Source organism: Elephas maximus, chromosome 23 (genome assembly GCF_024166365.1).
Source record: "Elephas maximus indicus isolate mEleMax1 chromosome 23, mEleMax1 primary haplotype, whole genome shotgun sequence".
Taxonomy (NCBI): Eukaryota; Metazoa; Chordata; class Mammalia; order Proboscidea; family Elephantidae; genus Elephas; species Elephas maximus.
In genome coordinates, this window is record NC_064841.1 from 13,561,454 (window position 1) to 13,579,013 (window position 17,560).

Below are 17,560 nucleotides of genomic sequence, written 5' to 3' on the forward strand. Positions count from 1 at the left end.
GACTCTAATCATTATGTTTGTAACAGGCTGAAAAAACTCACATAAGAATCTCTCGGCTAGTGGAACTGTTCTGCCAAGTCTACTCTGGCTGAGATAGGGAGCAAGCAAGAAAGTTGATTAAAAAACATCAGGCGGCCTTTCTGCCATTTTGCAGGCTTCAGGCCATTTCTCAAGAGAACAAAAAGAGAAGAGAGACCAAGGCCACAGGAGCTGAGAGAGCTCCGCACCCCTTTGGAAGAGACCAGTGCAGCTGGTGCAATTAAAAAACGTTTAGAGATTACTTAGAGCATCATTATGGCGGTAGTCATATCAAGCTCTCAATCACCCATCTTGAATAGGAGAAAACGTGTTGTAAGGTATTGGGGTGTTTGTTACGTTTAAGAGTGGAACAGGCTGCTCAGCTATATCTTGAAAAGAACCTGAGGCGTTTTCTGAAGACTAGAGACTAATCACAGCTTATACAGCTATACTAAAACAAACTAGAAACTATATTCACTCTAATTTTAAAACACTAGAGAAAATGTATTTTCTCTACTTCAGGAGACCCTTTAGCAGACCATTTCAATAGTCCAAGCCAGGGGTGATGCTGGCTGTGTTTAGGCTGGTCGCAGAGGAGGTGGTTAGGAGAGGCTGGATTCTATAATGCTCATAGAATATACAGACAGATTGGATGGGATTGTGAGAGGAAGAGTTAAGTATTACTCCAGATTTTCTTCATAAAATTTTGTGTATTCACAGTTTAATTTTGCATGTGTATACATCAATGGAACATGCTCCCTGCCCTTCTTCATATTCTCACCCACGTTTACGTGGGTTGGACCTTCCGTGAAAACCTTTGGTGACTATGGTTCTTTTAAAAATCGCTGTTATTAAAATTTAAAGTCTTTTTTTTATCCAAGTCTTTACTCAGCAGAGTGCTAGTGCTGAGAAACAGGGCTCCCCGAAACAGAGATCTTGCAAGCGAAGTCAGAGTGTTAAATTCTAGGAAGAAGGCCAGAACAGCTGCTGTGATTCACTGAACTGTGGGTTGGGAAGGGCGCACAGTGCAAAATATTAGTTATAGTGGTGAAAAATTGCAGAGCAGCTTAGAAGCAAATTTGTAAGATTACAGAAATTGTCAGATAGGCAAGCCAGGCAGTGGGAACAAATGGGGAAAAATCTGGCTCGGTGACTGTAAGATCAATGTTGCTACAGAGCGTCCCGGAGTCAGCAGTGGTTTGTACCAAGGCATCAAGCCTATTTGATTTGACAGGAGATTGGAATGTGCTGACAGCGCCCCTGTCCTTATAGTTTGTTGTGGTATATTAATTAAATTAAAAAAAAATAGCTTTTATTGCTCACTATTTAGTGTGCTTAAATTAAGCCTATAGGCAAGCAGTGGAAGATTTATGTGTCTGAAAAATACTCCTTTCCTCCCCACACTTTCCATTTAGTTCAATGGGAAAATTAATTTTGTAATGTAAGAGTTTGGGTTGTATGGTATTTTCACCAACTGAGACGGACTCACACAGTGGCTGCAACAGTGGGCGCAAACATTGTGAGGATGGCGTAGGACATAGCATTTGGTTCTGTTATAGGTAAGGTTGCTGTGAGGCCAACCCCCTCCAGGGCACCTACCAACAACAACACTTTGCATGAAAATACAGTTTCCCTGTTATTGGAAAAAGGTTTCTAGTGGTTCTGATATGTGCCGCTTCTAGTTTTTAGAAGCAGATGGAGGAAGGGGAACTGGAAAAGAGAATGAAAATAGAGAAGATAAAGAAAAAAGCATCAGGAGGGAATAGATGAATACAGCCAGACAGCGGATTTGACAGTAAACACTTTTCCTAATCGAACTGAACAAGGAAACTGGTTGGATCGCATAGCTTTCCATTTACGGAAAGCAGAAAATAGTGTAAACACATTGATTTAGGCAACTGTTTTTCTTGGCGACCAAAATCAGTATAGAAAAAAAAAATGAATTCCTTTTAATAATAGTGTGGTTTATTTAGAGATACTTTCAGGGGGTTAAGTCTTCATCCTCTTAAAAAGTGAAGAATTATGTTACATTGTAACTTCGTAACTGCTTTTCTGACAGGAACAGTGATAGGTGACAGCTGGTCAGTGATACAGTAAGTGACATTGTTACCAATCCTGTAACTCTCTAAGGACAGAAGTGGAAAAATTCAGAATCAGGTGCAAACAGAGAGAGCCCTGGGACATGAGTTGATATTGCTGGTTTATATGGAATCCCACCCCTGTGTACACACAGCCCACCTCTTCACCTGGTGAACACATATCATTCCTCAGGTCTCAGTTTATGGGTGAATTCCCCAGAGAGTCCTCCCTTAACCTTCCTTAATTTAAAAGAGCTTCCTCTATGAAAATCTCTTGTCTCACTCTTGTTTTTGAATTCATACTTAGCAATTACCGGGATCTCCACTTGTACTTTTTTGTGCATTGTTGGCTTACTATCTAGTACCCCACTCTATTATAAGACCCATGAAGGCAGGGCCCTTCTTTCCAAAAATATTTATTGAGTGCCTCCTGTATGCAACTAGGAGTGGAGGATACATCAGCTCCTGGAGTTTACAGCCTCCTCTTACTCATTTCCCATTTCTTTGTTCACCATTCTGTCCCCGGCACTTAGCACCGCAGCTTGTTCACTGGGACACTCAATAATGATTTGTTGAAAGGAGGAAGATGACAGCCTACTGAGGATTATTTGCAGGCTCAATGGTTGGGGTAGGGGCTCCGGGGCTAAGTCTGTAGTTGAGGAACACAAACTTTTTCCTTTCACAGGCCAGAATTCCCAGGTGTCCCTGCCCCCTGGCACTACTTTGGTGTACATGAGTTTCTCTCCGACCACAGTGATCCATCCACCTCTCTGAAAAGGGGAATAATGGTACCACAGAGATTCCAAATTGTTCATTGTTGTGGGGTGCACTCAAGAGCTTTTTACTCTTAAAAAGCTCTTCAGATGATTGTATTCTATATGAATCCCACCCGTCTGTATACACAGCCTCCCTCTTCACCTGGTGAGACTTTACTGTCCAAATGGAAGAAAGTTTATGTCTAGAGAGTTCTCTTCTTTTCAAGCACTATTTGTTTTCTTTTGGCAGAGGAGTTTGTGGGCTGGTGTTTGCGTGCATATATGCACGTGTGTTTTTTCCCGGAAGGAGTTCTGAATTTTTTCCATGCCATTCTACTAATTATAAAAGCAATGGAGTTTTTCACCAAATACCATGGAAGCTTGGGATATTTTTTACTGCTTCAGCATAAAAATGTTTTAGTTCAGCCTGACTTTTCTTTCAGTAAAAGCTAGAACCACATGATGTTAGATCATGTTTTATGAACTGCATCTGGGGGATGCATGCAGTTTAAGTGAGCTGTAAGATAAATCTACAAAGACTGTGTGTGGCAGTGATCATTTAATTATTGGCCAACATTTATGAAATTCAGCAATTTTCAGTTTGATGTAGTCCACTTTGTACTTCTCTTTTTGGCTATAATTAACCTAAATGTCAAGCTGTTTTTTTTTTATATTATGATTAAAGTTAGGAAAACCATTTACGGACTTAATTTAATACACAATGTGAACAAATGAGTTTTCTACCTCTCAGTACCTAATATGTCATAAAAATTATATGGGGGCAGTAAGTGGAGAAACATGCTGTGTTGTTGATAGAAATGGTTATGCTGACACTCAGACATCCATATGGAGACCCAGAAATTAAAGGTCAGACACCACAGGGGGAAGAGCCTTCTGTCTGAGGCCACTTGCAATATGGGTTCATGTCTCTGTAGAATTAGACGTGTCTTGGAGGATTAGTGCATCACTGGAATGTAGAGTAAGAAATGACCGTGAGAACTCAAGAAGAGGTTATATTTGTCTGGTATTCTTTGCTTAATTATAGTATTTTGCAGGATGACTTGTATTGAAAAAAAAAAAAAAGCTTAGAAAAAGATCAAAGGTTCCATGGTTTAACTGACTGGGATGCCCAATTGACTAAAAATGCAAACAGAATAATTAGTGAACTTAAAAAAACTTTGTTCGAAGTCACAGTATGTATTTCTGAAAAACCACAGTTAACTGGTGTAGTATAATCCAGACCCTTTGAAGTCTGTTCTTTCTAACAGTATAGCAATTTATGAAATTATTTTGAGTTTTCTCCTATTTGGAGAAAATCTAGAGTTAAGAGCCAGTGGGGAGTGGTGGGAGAAGTCAGTGATACTAATACTAAATGCTTACCCCTGTTTCTAGGTCACCCACAAACTCAGGCTGCACTGGGGAGCACTTGTCTTATGAGTTATACCAAAAACCTTTCAGCTACCGGAATGGGTCTCTTTAATTGACTCTGTAGTATAGAGGCTTCTTGAGAGGTTGGACTTTCAAGGTTTCCTTATAGCAGCTGCCTCCACATGATACTGGCTGAGCTTTCCAACAAACCATTGCCGTGGTACGTAGAATGCCCCATAGAGTTTCCAAGGAGCAGCTGGTAGATTCGAACTGCCAGCCTTCTGGTTAGCAGCCGATCTCTTAGCCACAGTGCCGCCAGGGCTCCTGCTAAAACTGTTGCCTGAATGCACTGCTGACTCTTTGTGGTCCAGCCTGACCCAGCGCAGAGGAGCGTCCCGTCCCAGCATGGATTTATACTGCTAAGATTAGTACAGCTGAAAGAAAACGGTTCATAAACATCTGCTTTAAATATGTATCTTGTTAATGGATACTTAATGGCTTGCTTTGTTTTTGTGGAGCAGTGACAAGCCTTGAAGTAAGGCTTGTTCCTCTATTCGTTTCTAGTATGATACAACTAAGATTAATTAAATATGGTTGTTCAAGAGGGAGGGAAAGGGATAAAGAGAGAGGAAGGGAGGCAGGGGATGGAGAAGCTATGTATGCGCCCAGGAAATACTTTTGTGCCTGTGTAAAATAGGTAATAGATAGTCATAGAAGGAATTTGTCCAACAAACTACACGAACTTGGGACCAGATTTCTGGCAGGCAGTTCATAGTCTTTGACAAAGCATTTGGCCAGCAGATAACTATCCCACTCAAAGGAAGTTCTCATTTCTGGTACACCCTTCCTTTTATGGAGGTTGCCGCAACATTTGAACCCTTGGAATTCAACAAATTAAAGTCCTCACTCTTTGTGAAAGGAGCAGATCCTTTTATCTTTGACATTAAAATTACATACTTTTTTATAAAATTCATAACATTTTAAGGGACCAGATTACTCTTCAAATTATAAATACTAGAAAATGGCGCTGTGCTTTGTTTAAATATTTGTAGAGATAGAAAACATACTGCTTTTTCATGACAGGCCATTCATAGTAGTTACTTTTTTTTTTAAATAATTTTTATTGAGCTTTAAGTGAACGTTTACAAATCAAGTCAGTCTGTCCATATAAGCTTATATATACCTTACTCCATACTCCCACTTACTCTTTTAGTGAGTCAGCCCTCATAGTAGATACTTTTAATGAATCTTTGCATTGTTACCCCTCTGTTAAACTCTATTCCCTACCCGCAGCCAGTTCTCTCCTCTTAAAACTCTAAAACTGTGCAGAGGAAATCTATTTTTTTTTTTCTCTTCAGATGTGTTAATTTGGTGGGGAAAGGTGATGAACCTTTTTTTTTTTTTGGTAGAGAAATTCTCTATTTCTTGCCTGTTCCATTCGTGATATGATCGCTAGACATCTAACCAGGCCACCTAACACCGTGGTTGTCAAAATTGTCCTCAAAGTGGTGTGTGCTTAATTTCTTACATTGGCTGTACAGATTACCATGGGATCATCACCTGTCTTATTAATATCCTTCCATCCCCCCCCCCCCTTTTTTGATAGCTTTATAAAGTAATTGGCTCATTTTTGAACTTGCGTTCAGGTAAGGACTGTGGGCACATTTTTTTTCCAGTTATATAAGTCAGGTTTTGGCTTGTTCTGATTAACTCTCTCCCACCTCCTTGTGTTTAACTAATATGATCATTCCTCAGTGTTAGAATTTTGCTTTTCTCTATTCTAAACTTCAGAAAGAATTTGCTGGAACTCAGTGTGTACTGTTTGCCTGGAATCTAGCCTTTACATTTTATCTCTGTGTTTCTGGGAAGGGATTAAGGATGGATGTGAGGAGGAATGAGCTCTCTTTGTATTTCTTCTTATTCTTTCACATATTTAGGTTGAGTTCTCAAGATTAGAGCATGGGTAGGATTGGGAGGCAGAAGCATACGTATGTGTGATTGGGGGAAAGAGTTGTTACTGAAGAAAGTTATTGCTAGTGGTCTCTGAAGAGTTTTGCTTTTCTTAACAGATTGAATAAACTGCATGGTTCGTATGTATATGTTAATGGACTTCAAAAATACATAAATACTGTTGAGATTAGGAAAATACGTATTTATTTAAACATGCCACTGTATTTATTTAGTTTTTTGAGGGGAACGAAAGGCAGCTTTATTGGTTGGCCAAGCAAGGTGACAGTCGGGGCCAAGTGCCTTCCAAGACTGCTCTCAGGCAGCTTGCTGAGGCTGGTTTACGTAGGCAGGATCAGTTGTAGAATACACAGTGGCTTGTGCATGCAGGAGTGGAGCGTTTTAAAATGAATAAGCATTTTCTAAGGCCCAGGTTCCGTTCCCCTGTAGGAGGGAATTAGCCATTTTGTTCATTAGCATGTTAGCTCTCCACCCAGGGCAGGGAATTTGCCGTGTGTGAGGCAGTTAATGAGCTAAAAGTCATCTGGAATGCCAGGATGGAGGGCAGGACCTGTTTCAGCTAGTTCTGACTAGCTGGTGGATGTTTCTTTTCAAAGAAATCCTGAACTTCAGGAAATGGGCTGGGTGAGGGGCTGTCCTGAGGTAACAGTGATTTAAAAAAAATGGCTCTAGCCCTGTCTTAATCCCTCTTTTTGCCACTGTAGTTATATGAAGGTTTTCTCTTTATAATTTTCTTAATGTACCTTTTTTATTAAAAATTGTACCTTATACCTAGAAAAAATGAGTTTCTTATTTTAAAAATTCCAATCGTAGTTTAACAGTTATTCAAGTTTTATAGACTACAAATGCACCAATTTTTATGTTTTTTTGCAGTATAATCATTGATTTGTATGTTAATAAGAAATGTCTTTAAGGTTTCAGAGCATTGTAAAAACAACTGTTATTGTAGTTGTGTGCCATCGAGTTGACTCTGACTCGTGGCAACCCTATAGAACAGAGTGGAACTGCAAGGTACATGGAGCAAAGTCTGGGGCAAACCAGGCATAAGCTTCCAACAGTCCTTTCCCAGTGGTTACATCCAAAAAGAACAACAGCAAAAAAAAAAAAAAAAAAAAAAACCCAAATCCATTGCCATGGAGTCGATTCCAACTCAGGTGGTGACACAGGATGTACTTAATTTCACCAATGACAAATTGTGACAACACATACTGCCTACCATGGAAGCTCATTAATGCCCAGTGTTTTTACTGGGGGCTAGTCACATAGGAAGGTGCCCTGGTGGTGCAGTTGTTAAGTACTAGGCTACTAACCAAAGGGTTAACAGTGTTGAGAAGCAAAAATATAATTTTGAGAACTAAGGGGCACCTGAGCCAAGCCGTATCTTCAGTCGCCTCATATGCATGGGAAAGCCACGCAATGAATAAGGAGATCAAAGAAGAATTGGTGTCTTTGAATTACGGTGTTGACAAAGAATATTGAATATACCATGGACTGCCAGAAGAATGAACAAGTCTGTCTCGGAAGAAGTGCACCCAGAGTGCTCCTTGGAAACAAGGATGGCGAGACTTTGTCTCATATACTTCGGACGTGTTATCAGGAGGGACCGATGTGAAAAAGAGGAAGACCCTGGATGAGATGGATTAGCACAGTGGCTGCAACAATGGACTCAAACATAGCAATGAGTGTGAGGATGGAGCAGCACCAGGCAGTGTTTCCATCTGTTGTACATAGGGTCCCTAAGGTTTGGAAATGACTTGACCACACCTAACGACCACAATAATATCTAACACATATATAGGACTCATATATAGTGTGTCAGCCATTTTTTATATATTAACTCATTGAACCCTCACACCAAACCTGTGAGATAGTTACTATTATTACAAATATAGATGAGACACGGAATTTAAGTAACTGACCAATATGAAACAAATAGTATATAGTAGAGCAGGGATTTTTACCAGAGTAGTCTTCAGATCATTATGGCTAACCATAGTGTCTACAACTGTGAGGCCGGATCTAGCCCATGGCTGTTTTTCTACAGCCCACCTGTGAGGTAAAAAGAAGAGAAAAGAAAAATATGTGACAGGAGTGCATGTGGCCCACAAAGCCTGAAATATTTACTATTTGGTCCTTTACAGCAAAAGTTTCCTGACCGCTGTCCTATGCTAACCATTACTAGGGAAATGCACTCCTTAGGTAGAAAGCTGAGAACCACTGATCTTTACAGAGGAAGATCCTATCCAGTCATAAACCGAGCTAGCTGCGGATTGAGAACAGTGTACTTAGAGCTCCTTTTGTAGTCCAGTAATTTTTCTTGATTTTTGGCAATTTGAAGACTGGTTTGGCTGTGCGAAGAGAAAATTCCTTGGGAAGAGAGATCACCCCTTCTGGTGGGATCAAAGGCAGCCGGGCTAGTGTTGAGTTTGTTAACATGATTCTAGTCATTAAAATAATGGCTTTCAGATAGATTTTTGTATGCAGTTTGGCATTCGGCAACAATATTTAGCAAGTGACTTTCTGTTTTAAATCTATGTTTTCTTGTTTTTTTCCCCCTGTGGTTTGCTTTTGAAAAGAAAAATTTGGCCACCACTGAATACTGATAAATTTGGCTCTGCTCTGATACCAACAACTATTTAGAAGGAGAAAATGGCTAACAATGCATTTTTTTCTCCCATAACTATAAATGTATTAATAAGGGAAAACAAAACATGTTTTAGCCTCTCCAGAGAAATTGACTTCATGATATTTGGAGAAATTCTTATGCTTACACAAATATTAGTCGAGAGCTAATATTCAGTCATTTAACAGATATTTATTAAATCTCGCTATAGTGCCAGGCATTTTGGGGGACTATGCAGAGATGATTATAAATGGTTTTACTTGATTAAAAAAAATTTTTTTTTTTACCGTGGTGGTAATTTCATTTGATATATGGTAGTACAAGTATATCATCCTGTATAGATCTATTACATGCCTCTTATTCATGCAGACCACCTTAATCTGTTTTCTAGTGGAATCTGATAGTGGCTGTCGAGGTTACATTTGAGAACAGTTGAGCTACCATTTACCTGTTCTTTGACACCATGGTGCTAGGTATCTTGCTGAAATCCAGAAGACAATGAGATAGCCATTACCATTATAGATAGGTGGGGCTAGTGGTTGATGGGTGCTTACTCTTGAAGCCTATTTTCTTAATCATCTCAATTTATCTTTCTGGTTGTGGAAGGCAGATGGGATAAGGTACTGATTATAGTTAATTCAAATGAATATTATTTGGTTAAAAGATTCTGCTCTTCCTGTGTAGACCCTTCTCCCTTATTGATGGAGTTAGGTTCCAAGGACCAGGTCGTTATGAAATCAGTGTTATGTGAAAATGGAGGATGACCACATCAGATCACAAAATGGAGGATGACTATATCATTACTTAACTGCCAAATTACATCATTACATATCTGCCACACCACTGAGAACCACAGCCCGGCCATGTTGGCACATAACCTTAACCATCAAGCCAGTGTTACTCTCTCACCTCGCACCTGGGTGTTCATTACTGCCAGATGTATGTTGTTAATGGGCAAAGTAGATAGTAGATTTTTTACTTTTGTTGAAATGTGAAGTGTTAGATAACGAGGTAGTCGATTAGTGAGGAAAAGGTGTATTTCATGTTTCCCTTTACTTAGATAATTAATAGTATTAAAAAAAGATTTGAACCAAATGATTTTCTATTATTATTCTGACTGAAGATTATGGATTTTGCCTGAAGTTGAACAATTATTTTTTTATTATAAGGATTTTCAAACATATTCAAAACCAATCCAGTATCAACAGTCATCAGCATATGGACAGTCTTGTTTAAACTTTATTGTTCTCCTCCAGTGCTACCTAACCCAAATATCTGTAAAACAAATCTCAGACATTATATAATTTCATGGGGAAAGACTTCAGCATATGTCTCTAAATTGTAAAGATTTCTTCAAAAATATATACATTCTATCATCATGCTAAAATAGTAATTTCTTAATATCAACAAACATCTAATCAGTCTTCAAATTTCCCTAATTTTTCTCATAATTGTCTTTTTGCAGTTAGTTTTTCAAATCAGGACTTACTAAAGTCTGTGTTTTAGACTTGGTTGAATTGTCTCTTAATTCAGTCCATTTGTTATGACAATTTCTCTTTCCTTTTTTTTACCTTCTTCCATTGATTTTATAGGTCGTTTGTCCTGTAGAATTTCTCATGTTTTGGATTTTATTGATTACATCTCTTTCCTCTCATTTATCATGTTCTTCTGTCCATTTCTTTCTATAAACATCTGGGGTGAACTTGAAGTGAGATTTAAAGTATGAATTATATTCAAGTTAAATTTTTTTCAAGAATACTTTATAGGACTTCTAGCCAACATGGCGCCATAGACAGAAGCTCTAGCCGCCCCTCCACAGCAAAGACCTGAAAAACTAAGTAAATCAGAGACAAATGTCATTCCCAGATAAAAGAGGAAATAAACGGTGTAGGTATAGGACTTTCTAATGGAGAGGAAGGCAAGGCGATAGCCAGTAATAATAGACTAGTTCAAACCTAGGAAGGCAAGACGATACCAAGTAATAATAGACTAGTTCAAACCTAGGAAGATAAGGGTAAATTCCAAGGTAACCACAAAGAAAGTTGACAAACCTACTCATCAAAATAAAGAAGAAAAACATAAAGTCTCAATTAAAGCAAAATCTGTAAAAACAAAAGAAATGAAAAAGAAATCCAGAAACAAAAGGAGCTCAGCACAGGAGAGTAAAAGGAAGAAGCAAAATGTCAGCACCACCAAAAAAAAAACCCTATGAAATGACAGCAGTAAACTCACACTGAATGTAAATGGCCTAAATGCACCTGTAAAGAGACAGAGTGTGACAGATGAAAAGAAAGAAAAAAAAAGCTCCATATATGTTGTCTACAAGAGACACACATTAGAAACAAAGACATAAATTTATTAAAAATTAAAGGATGGAAAAAATATATCAAGCAAATAACTACCAAAAAAGAGCAGGAGTGGTGATAACTAATCTCAGATAAAATAGACTTTAAACAAAATCCACCATAAAAGACAAAGAAGGGCATGATATAATGATTAAACGGTTGATCCATCATGAAGACTTAACTGTAATAAACATGTATGCACCCAATGACAGGGCTCCGAAATACATAAAGTCTAACAGCACTGAAAACAGAAATTGACAGTTCCACAATAATAGTAGGAGATTTCAACACACCGCTCTCGGTAAAGGACAGAACATCTAGAAAGAAACTCAACAAAGATACAGAAGAGCTAAAGGGTGCAATCTGCCAACTTGACCTCATAGACATATATAGAACACTCCGCCCAACAGCTGCAATGTACACATCCTTTTCCAGTGCACATGGAATGTTCTCCAGAGTAGACCACATCTTAGGCCACAGAGCAACCCTCAACAAAATCCAAAACATTGAAATAGTACAAAGTATCTTCTCTGACCACAACCCCATCAAAGAAGATATTAACAGGAAGTGCAAGAAAAAAAAAAAAAATCAATTGCATGGAACCTGAATAACACCCTGCTTAAAAACCACTGGGTAATAGGAGAAATCAGAGATGGAATAAAAAAATTCCTAGAATCAAATGAGAATGAAAACACATACCAAAACCTTTGGGACACAGCAAAGGCAAACCTCAGAGGTCAGTTTATAGCAATAGATGCACACATCAAAAAAGAAGAAGGGATAAAGTTGAAACATTAGCTACAGAACTTGAACAAATAGAAAGAGAACAGCAAAAGAAGCCCACAGCCACCAAAGAAAGGAAATAATAAAGATCAGAGCAGAATTAAATGAAATAGAGAATAGAAAAAACAATAGAATCAACAAAACTAAATGTTGGCTCTTTGAAAGGATCAACAAAATTGACAAACCACTGGCCAAATTGACAAAAGAAAAGCAGGAGAGGACAGAAATAACTCAAATAAGAAATGAAATGGGGGACATTACCCAACTTAAATAAAAAGGATCATAATGGAGTATTATGAAAAACTATACTCCAACAAATTTGAAAACCTAGAGGAAATGGACAAATTTCTAGGAACACACTACCTAAGCAAACTAACACAAAAGGATGTTGAAAATCTCAGGAGACCCAGAACAAGAGAAGAGATCGAAAAGATAATTTAAAAAAACTTCCAACCAAAAAAAGCTCTGGCCTAGATGGCTTCACTGGAGAATTCTACCAAAAATTCAGAGAAGAGCTTACACCAGTACTGCTCAAACTATTTCAGAACATAGAAAAGGAAACAATACTTCCGAATTCATTCAATGAAGCCAACATAACCCAGATACCAAAACCAGGCAAAGACACCACAAAAAAAGAAAATTACAGACCAATATCTGTCATGAATATAGATGAAAAAATTTTCAACAAAATTCTAGCCAGTAGAATTCAGCATAGGATTCATAACAGCTGATTCAACATTAGAAAATCAGTCAACATGATCCACCACATAAATAAAAGGAAAGAAAAGAATCACATGATCACTTCAATTGATACAGAAAAGGCATTCGACAAAGTCTAGCACCCATTCTTGATAAAAACTCTCGATAAAATCGGTGTAGAAGGGAAATTTCTCAACGTAATAATGGACTTTTATACAAAGCCAACAGCCAACATCATCCTAAATGGAGAGAGTCTAAAAGCATTCCCCTTGAGAACAGGAACAAGACAAGGGTGCCCTTTATCACCTGTCCTCTTTAACATTGTGCAGGAAGTCCTAGCTAGAGTAATAAGGCAAAAAAAAAGAAAAGAAATAAAGGGCATCTAAATTGGTAATGGAGAAGTTAAAGTGTCCCTATTTGGGGTTGGTATTTTTATTATACTATACGATAGAAAACCCAAAAGACTCCACAAGAAAACTAATGGAACTAATAGATCCAGCAAGTAGGATACAAGATAAACATACAAAAATCAGTTGGATTCCTATACACCAATAAAGAGAATAATGAAATCAGGAAAACAATAGCATTTATCGTAGCCCCTGAAAAAGTAAAATACTTAGGAATAAATCTAACCAGGGATGTAAAAACCTATACAAAGAAAACTACAAAACACTACTGCAAGAAACCAAAAGAGATCTACGTAAATGGAAGAACATACCATGCTCATGGATAGGTAGACTCAACATTGTATAAATGACAGTTCTACCCAAAGCGATTTACAAATATAATGCAATCCCAACCCAAATAACAACATCATTCTTTAAAGAGGTGGAAAAACTTACCATTACCTTTATATGGAAAGGGAAGATGCCCCAGATAGGTAAAGCACTACTGAAGAAGAATAAAGTAGGAGGACTCGCACTACCCGACCTCAGAACCTGCTGTACAGCTACAGTAGCCAAAACAGCCTGGTACTGGTACAACATCAGGTACGTTGACCAATGGAACAGAATTGAGAACCCAGATATAAATCCATCCACCTGTCATCATCTGATCTTTGACAAAGGTTCAAAGTCCATCAAATGGGGATAAGACAGTCTTTTTAACAAATGATGCAGGCAAAACTGGATGTCCATCTGCAGAAAAAAAGGAACAGGACCCATACCTCACACTGTATACAAAAGGTAATTCAAAATGGATCAAAGACCTAAATATAAAGCCAAAAACTATGAAGTTCATAGAAGAAAAAATAGGATCAAGGCTAGAGGCCCTAATACACAGCATTAACAGGATATAAACCACAACCAATGACAAACTCCAGAAGATAAACTGGATAGCTGGGACCTTCTAAAAGTTAAACACTTACGCTCATCAAAAGACTTCACCAAAATAGTGAAAAGAGAACCTACAGACTGGGAAAAAATTTTTGGCTGTTACAAATCAGACAAAGGTCTAATCTCTAAAATCTACAAGAAAATCCAACACCTCTACAACAAAAAAAGACAAATAATCCAATTAAAAAATGGGCAAAGGAAATGAACAGACACTTTACCAAAGAAGATGTTCAAGTAGCCAACAGACACGTGAGGAAATGCCCACGATCACTAGCCATCAGAGAAATGCAAATCAAAACCACAATGAGATACTATCTCACCCCAGCATTACTGGCATGAATCAGTAAAACAGAAAATAACAAATGTGGGAGAGGCTGTGGGGAGGTTAGAACTCTTATGCACTGCTTTTGGGAATGCAAAATGATACAGCCATTTTGGGAAACAATATGGTGCTTCCTTAGAAAGCTAGAAATAGAGCTACCATATAATCCAGCAATCACATTCCTAGGAATATATCCTAGAGAAATAAGAGTCGTCACAGGAACAGACATTTGCACACCCATGTTCATTGCAGCATTGTTCACTATAGAGAAAGATGGAAACAACCTAGATGCCTATCAGCAGGTGAATGGATAAACAAACTGGTACATACACACAATGGAGTTCTACGCAACAATAAAGAACAAAGATAAATCCGTGAAGCATCTCATAACGCATCTGGAGGGCATTAGGCTGAGTGAAATAAGTCAATCACAAAAGGACAAATATTGTCTGAAACCACTACTGCACTGAAAGGTTTACACACAAAAAGAAACGATCTTTTATGGTTACAAGGAAGGGGAGGGGTGGGGATGGAAAAACACTAAATAGACAATAGATAAGTGGTAACTTTGGTGAAGGGTAAGATAGTACTAGTTTGTTCTGTAAACCCTCATCTAAAGTACAGTAAGAAAAAATACATATATAAATGGCAAGGATGTTGAACTCCTGAATTGGCTGGTGAAAGCTTGTGAGTGGTGCATGTCAGCACTTTCTTTTCCTTATTGCATAAGACTTATTTCTGATCATAGTCATGATACTTGTATAATGCTAAGAGGAAACGTATTTATTTGTACTGTGTTACACTTTTTCTTTTTCCATGGTGCCCTCCCTCCACAAGGTATTTTTTGTATACATGCTGTGCTAAAGTTTTTACAGCAACATGTAAAAAAAAAAATGGCATAATGCGGTTATGAAAATACCTCATGGGAGGAGGAAACACATGGAAAAATGTATAGCATGCATGTTATTTTCATAAAAATATGGTAATGTTATAAAACATAACTTTCTTTAGCAAAATCACGTATTTATCATTTGGTTTTGGTTATCTATGGGAAATAGCAAAAAAAAAAAAACCCAAAAATCTGTTGCCTTGAAGTCTATTCCTGATTCATAACACCCCTATAGGACAGGGTAGAATTGCCTCATAGGGTTCCCAGGGAGTGGCTGGTGGATTTGAACCTCTGGCCTTGTGGTTAGCAGCTGAAATCTTAACCACTGCACCACTGAGAAATAACAGGAATCCTTATATGGGTTGTGAGACATGGTGAAACTACGTATTTTTAAGCTTTGCCTCTGAGTCATTGGATTGGGTAAGATTTCTGTCTCCCGGAAGGTCTGGCCAACATTACTTTCCCTGTTAGAGATGATGAAATTCTTGCTGTTAAATTTATACCAGAAATGGTAAGTGTAAAAATCTGTCTAGTCAAAGTCTAAACTAGTAGCCAATTCTTATGATTTATGTAAAAAAAAAAAAAAAAGTTTTCTTTAAGTACACTCATTTGATTACAGAGAAAAGAAACTTAAAAAGGTATGCTCTTTACTTTTTCAAAATGAAATCTGTTATTTTCTATTTTGAAATTTATGCATATAACGTGAACTTTTCTTAGTGAAGCCGTATTTGAAACTTCGCAAATGAAATTTTGTTTTAAACATATTTATATATATGTATAAAATATATGTTTATATATATATTTGTAAATATGTTCATTTGGGACTTGACATCTTTAATGGAAATGACGTTTATTTCTCCTGGAGTATTGATTCCTGAAAATATAAGGAATGCCTCTTTCTTGAAAAATCTAAGAATGTTAATATTTATCTTCATGGGAATTTTTTTTTTTTTTTGCTAGTGAATTTATTATTTGTGTATATTGCACTTATGTATAATCATTTTAATTATTTTTAAAATTTGATGGACTATTTCCCAAAGGAAATAGTCCATCAAATTTGTTCATATAAAACTTTTTAATTCCCATAGTACATTAATTTCTATTGCTTGGGAGACATTGAACACCTTGTGAATATTTTCTTTTGATAAGTGAGAATCAGTGCTCAGAATGTTGAAAATACATTAGGTTTGTTTTCTTAGTCCATCCACCATCACCAGTTGTCACGGAGTCGATTCTGACTCAGGGTGGCCTCCTGTGTGTCCAGTGGAAATGTGCCCTGTAAGCTTTTCAGTGACTGATTTTTCAGAAGTAGATAACCAAGCCTTTCCCCTGAGGTGCCTCTGGGTAGACTCGAACCTGCACCTTTCAGTTGACAGTGTTAACCTTTTGGACCACCCAGTGACTCCCTCTTAGTCCATAAAGCCTGTTGCTGTGAAGTCAACTTTGGTTCCTGTTTATTCTTTGCCGAAAAATACTTAAGGTGGTTTAAATGTTACGGCTTTTAAAATTTTCATTTGCAAAAATTTACAAATAATAGGAAAAAATTATATCTCTGTTTTTAAATATCTACTCCCAACTCATCGTAATTTAAAGATTTAAGATCAATCTCACGATTGGATGTTTTCTTTTTACCCACATTTAGTGTTTTGTGAATGCAACATGCTCTAGAACCTCATTGATGTATGTAATAAATCAAGGATGATTTATGGGTGACAGTGAAGCTGGTTCATTAAATAATTTTCAAGAGAGTCTCAACATTAAAAAAAATCATGTATTTAATGGAAGGTTTTCCCTTTTAGTGTTGAATATTCTGTTGAGAACACACCTTTTGAAGAACATTAATGTGCTTTTTTACCAAGGGAAAAGGAGCCCTGGTGCTGCAGTGGTTAAGCACTCGGCTACTAACTAAAAGGTCAGTGATTCCAACCAACCAGCCGCCCCGCAGGAGAAAAGACCTGGCCATCTGCTCCTGTAAAGATTACAGCCTACAAAACCCTATGGGGCAGCTCTACTCAAGGGCATACAACATAACAGCCACCATTAGAATAATACATTGTTTGACTCTTCATCGTATGCCAGCAATATAACCAGTTTGAAGTACCTATTTTTTTCAACATTTCTTTTAGTCTTATGTAGGTTAACAAACCCAAGCATTCCTGTGCACTTAATGAGGTCTCCAATTACTGGTGGTGCAGTGGTTAAGAGCAATGGCTGTTAACCAAAAGGTCGGCAGTTCGAATCCACCAGCCACTCTTTGGAAACCCTATGGGGCAGCTCTACCCTGTCCTGTAGGGTTGCTATGAGTCGGGATCGACTTGATGACAATGGGCTTAGTTTTTCTAATTACTGTAGTGAATTGCACAGTGCTAGCATTAACC

At 37.7% G+C, this 17,560-nt stretch overlaps 1 protein-coding gene across 2 annotated transcripts in view; it reads left to right on the forward strand.

The window, feature by feature from the left end:
• The window catches only part of PLOD2 (procollagen-lysine,2-oxoglutarate 5-dioxygenase 2), a 98,828-nt gene that overhangs the window by 20,347 nt on the left and 60,921 nt on the right, over window positions 1-17,560 (forward strand). The window lies entirely within an intron of this gene.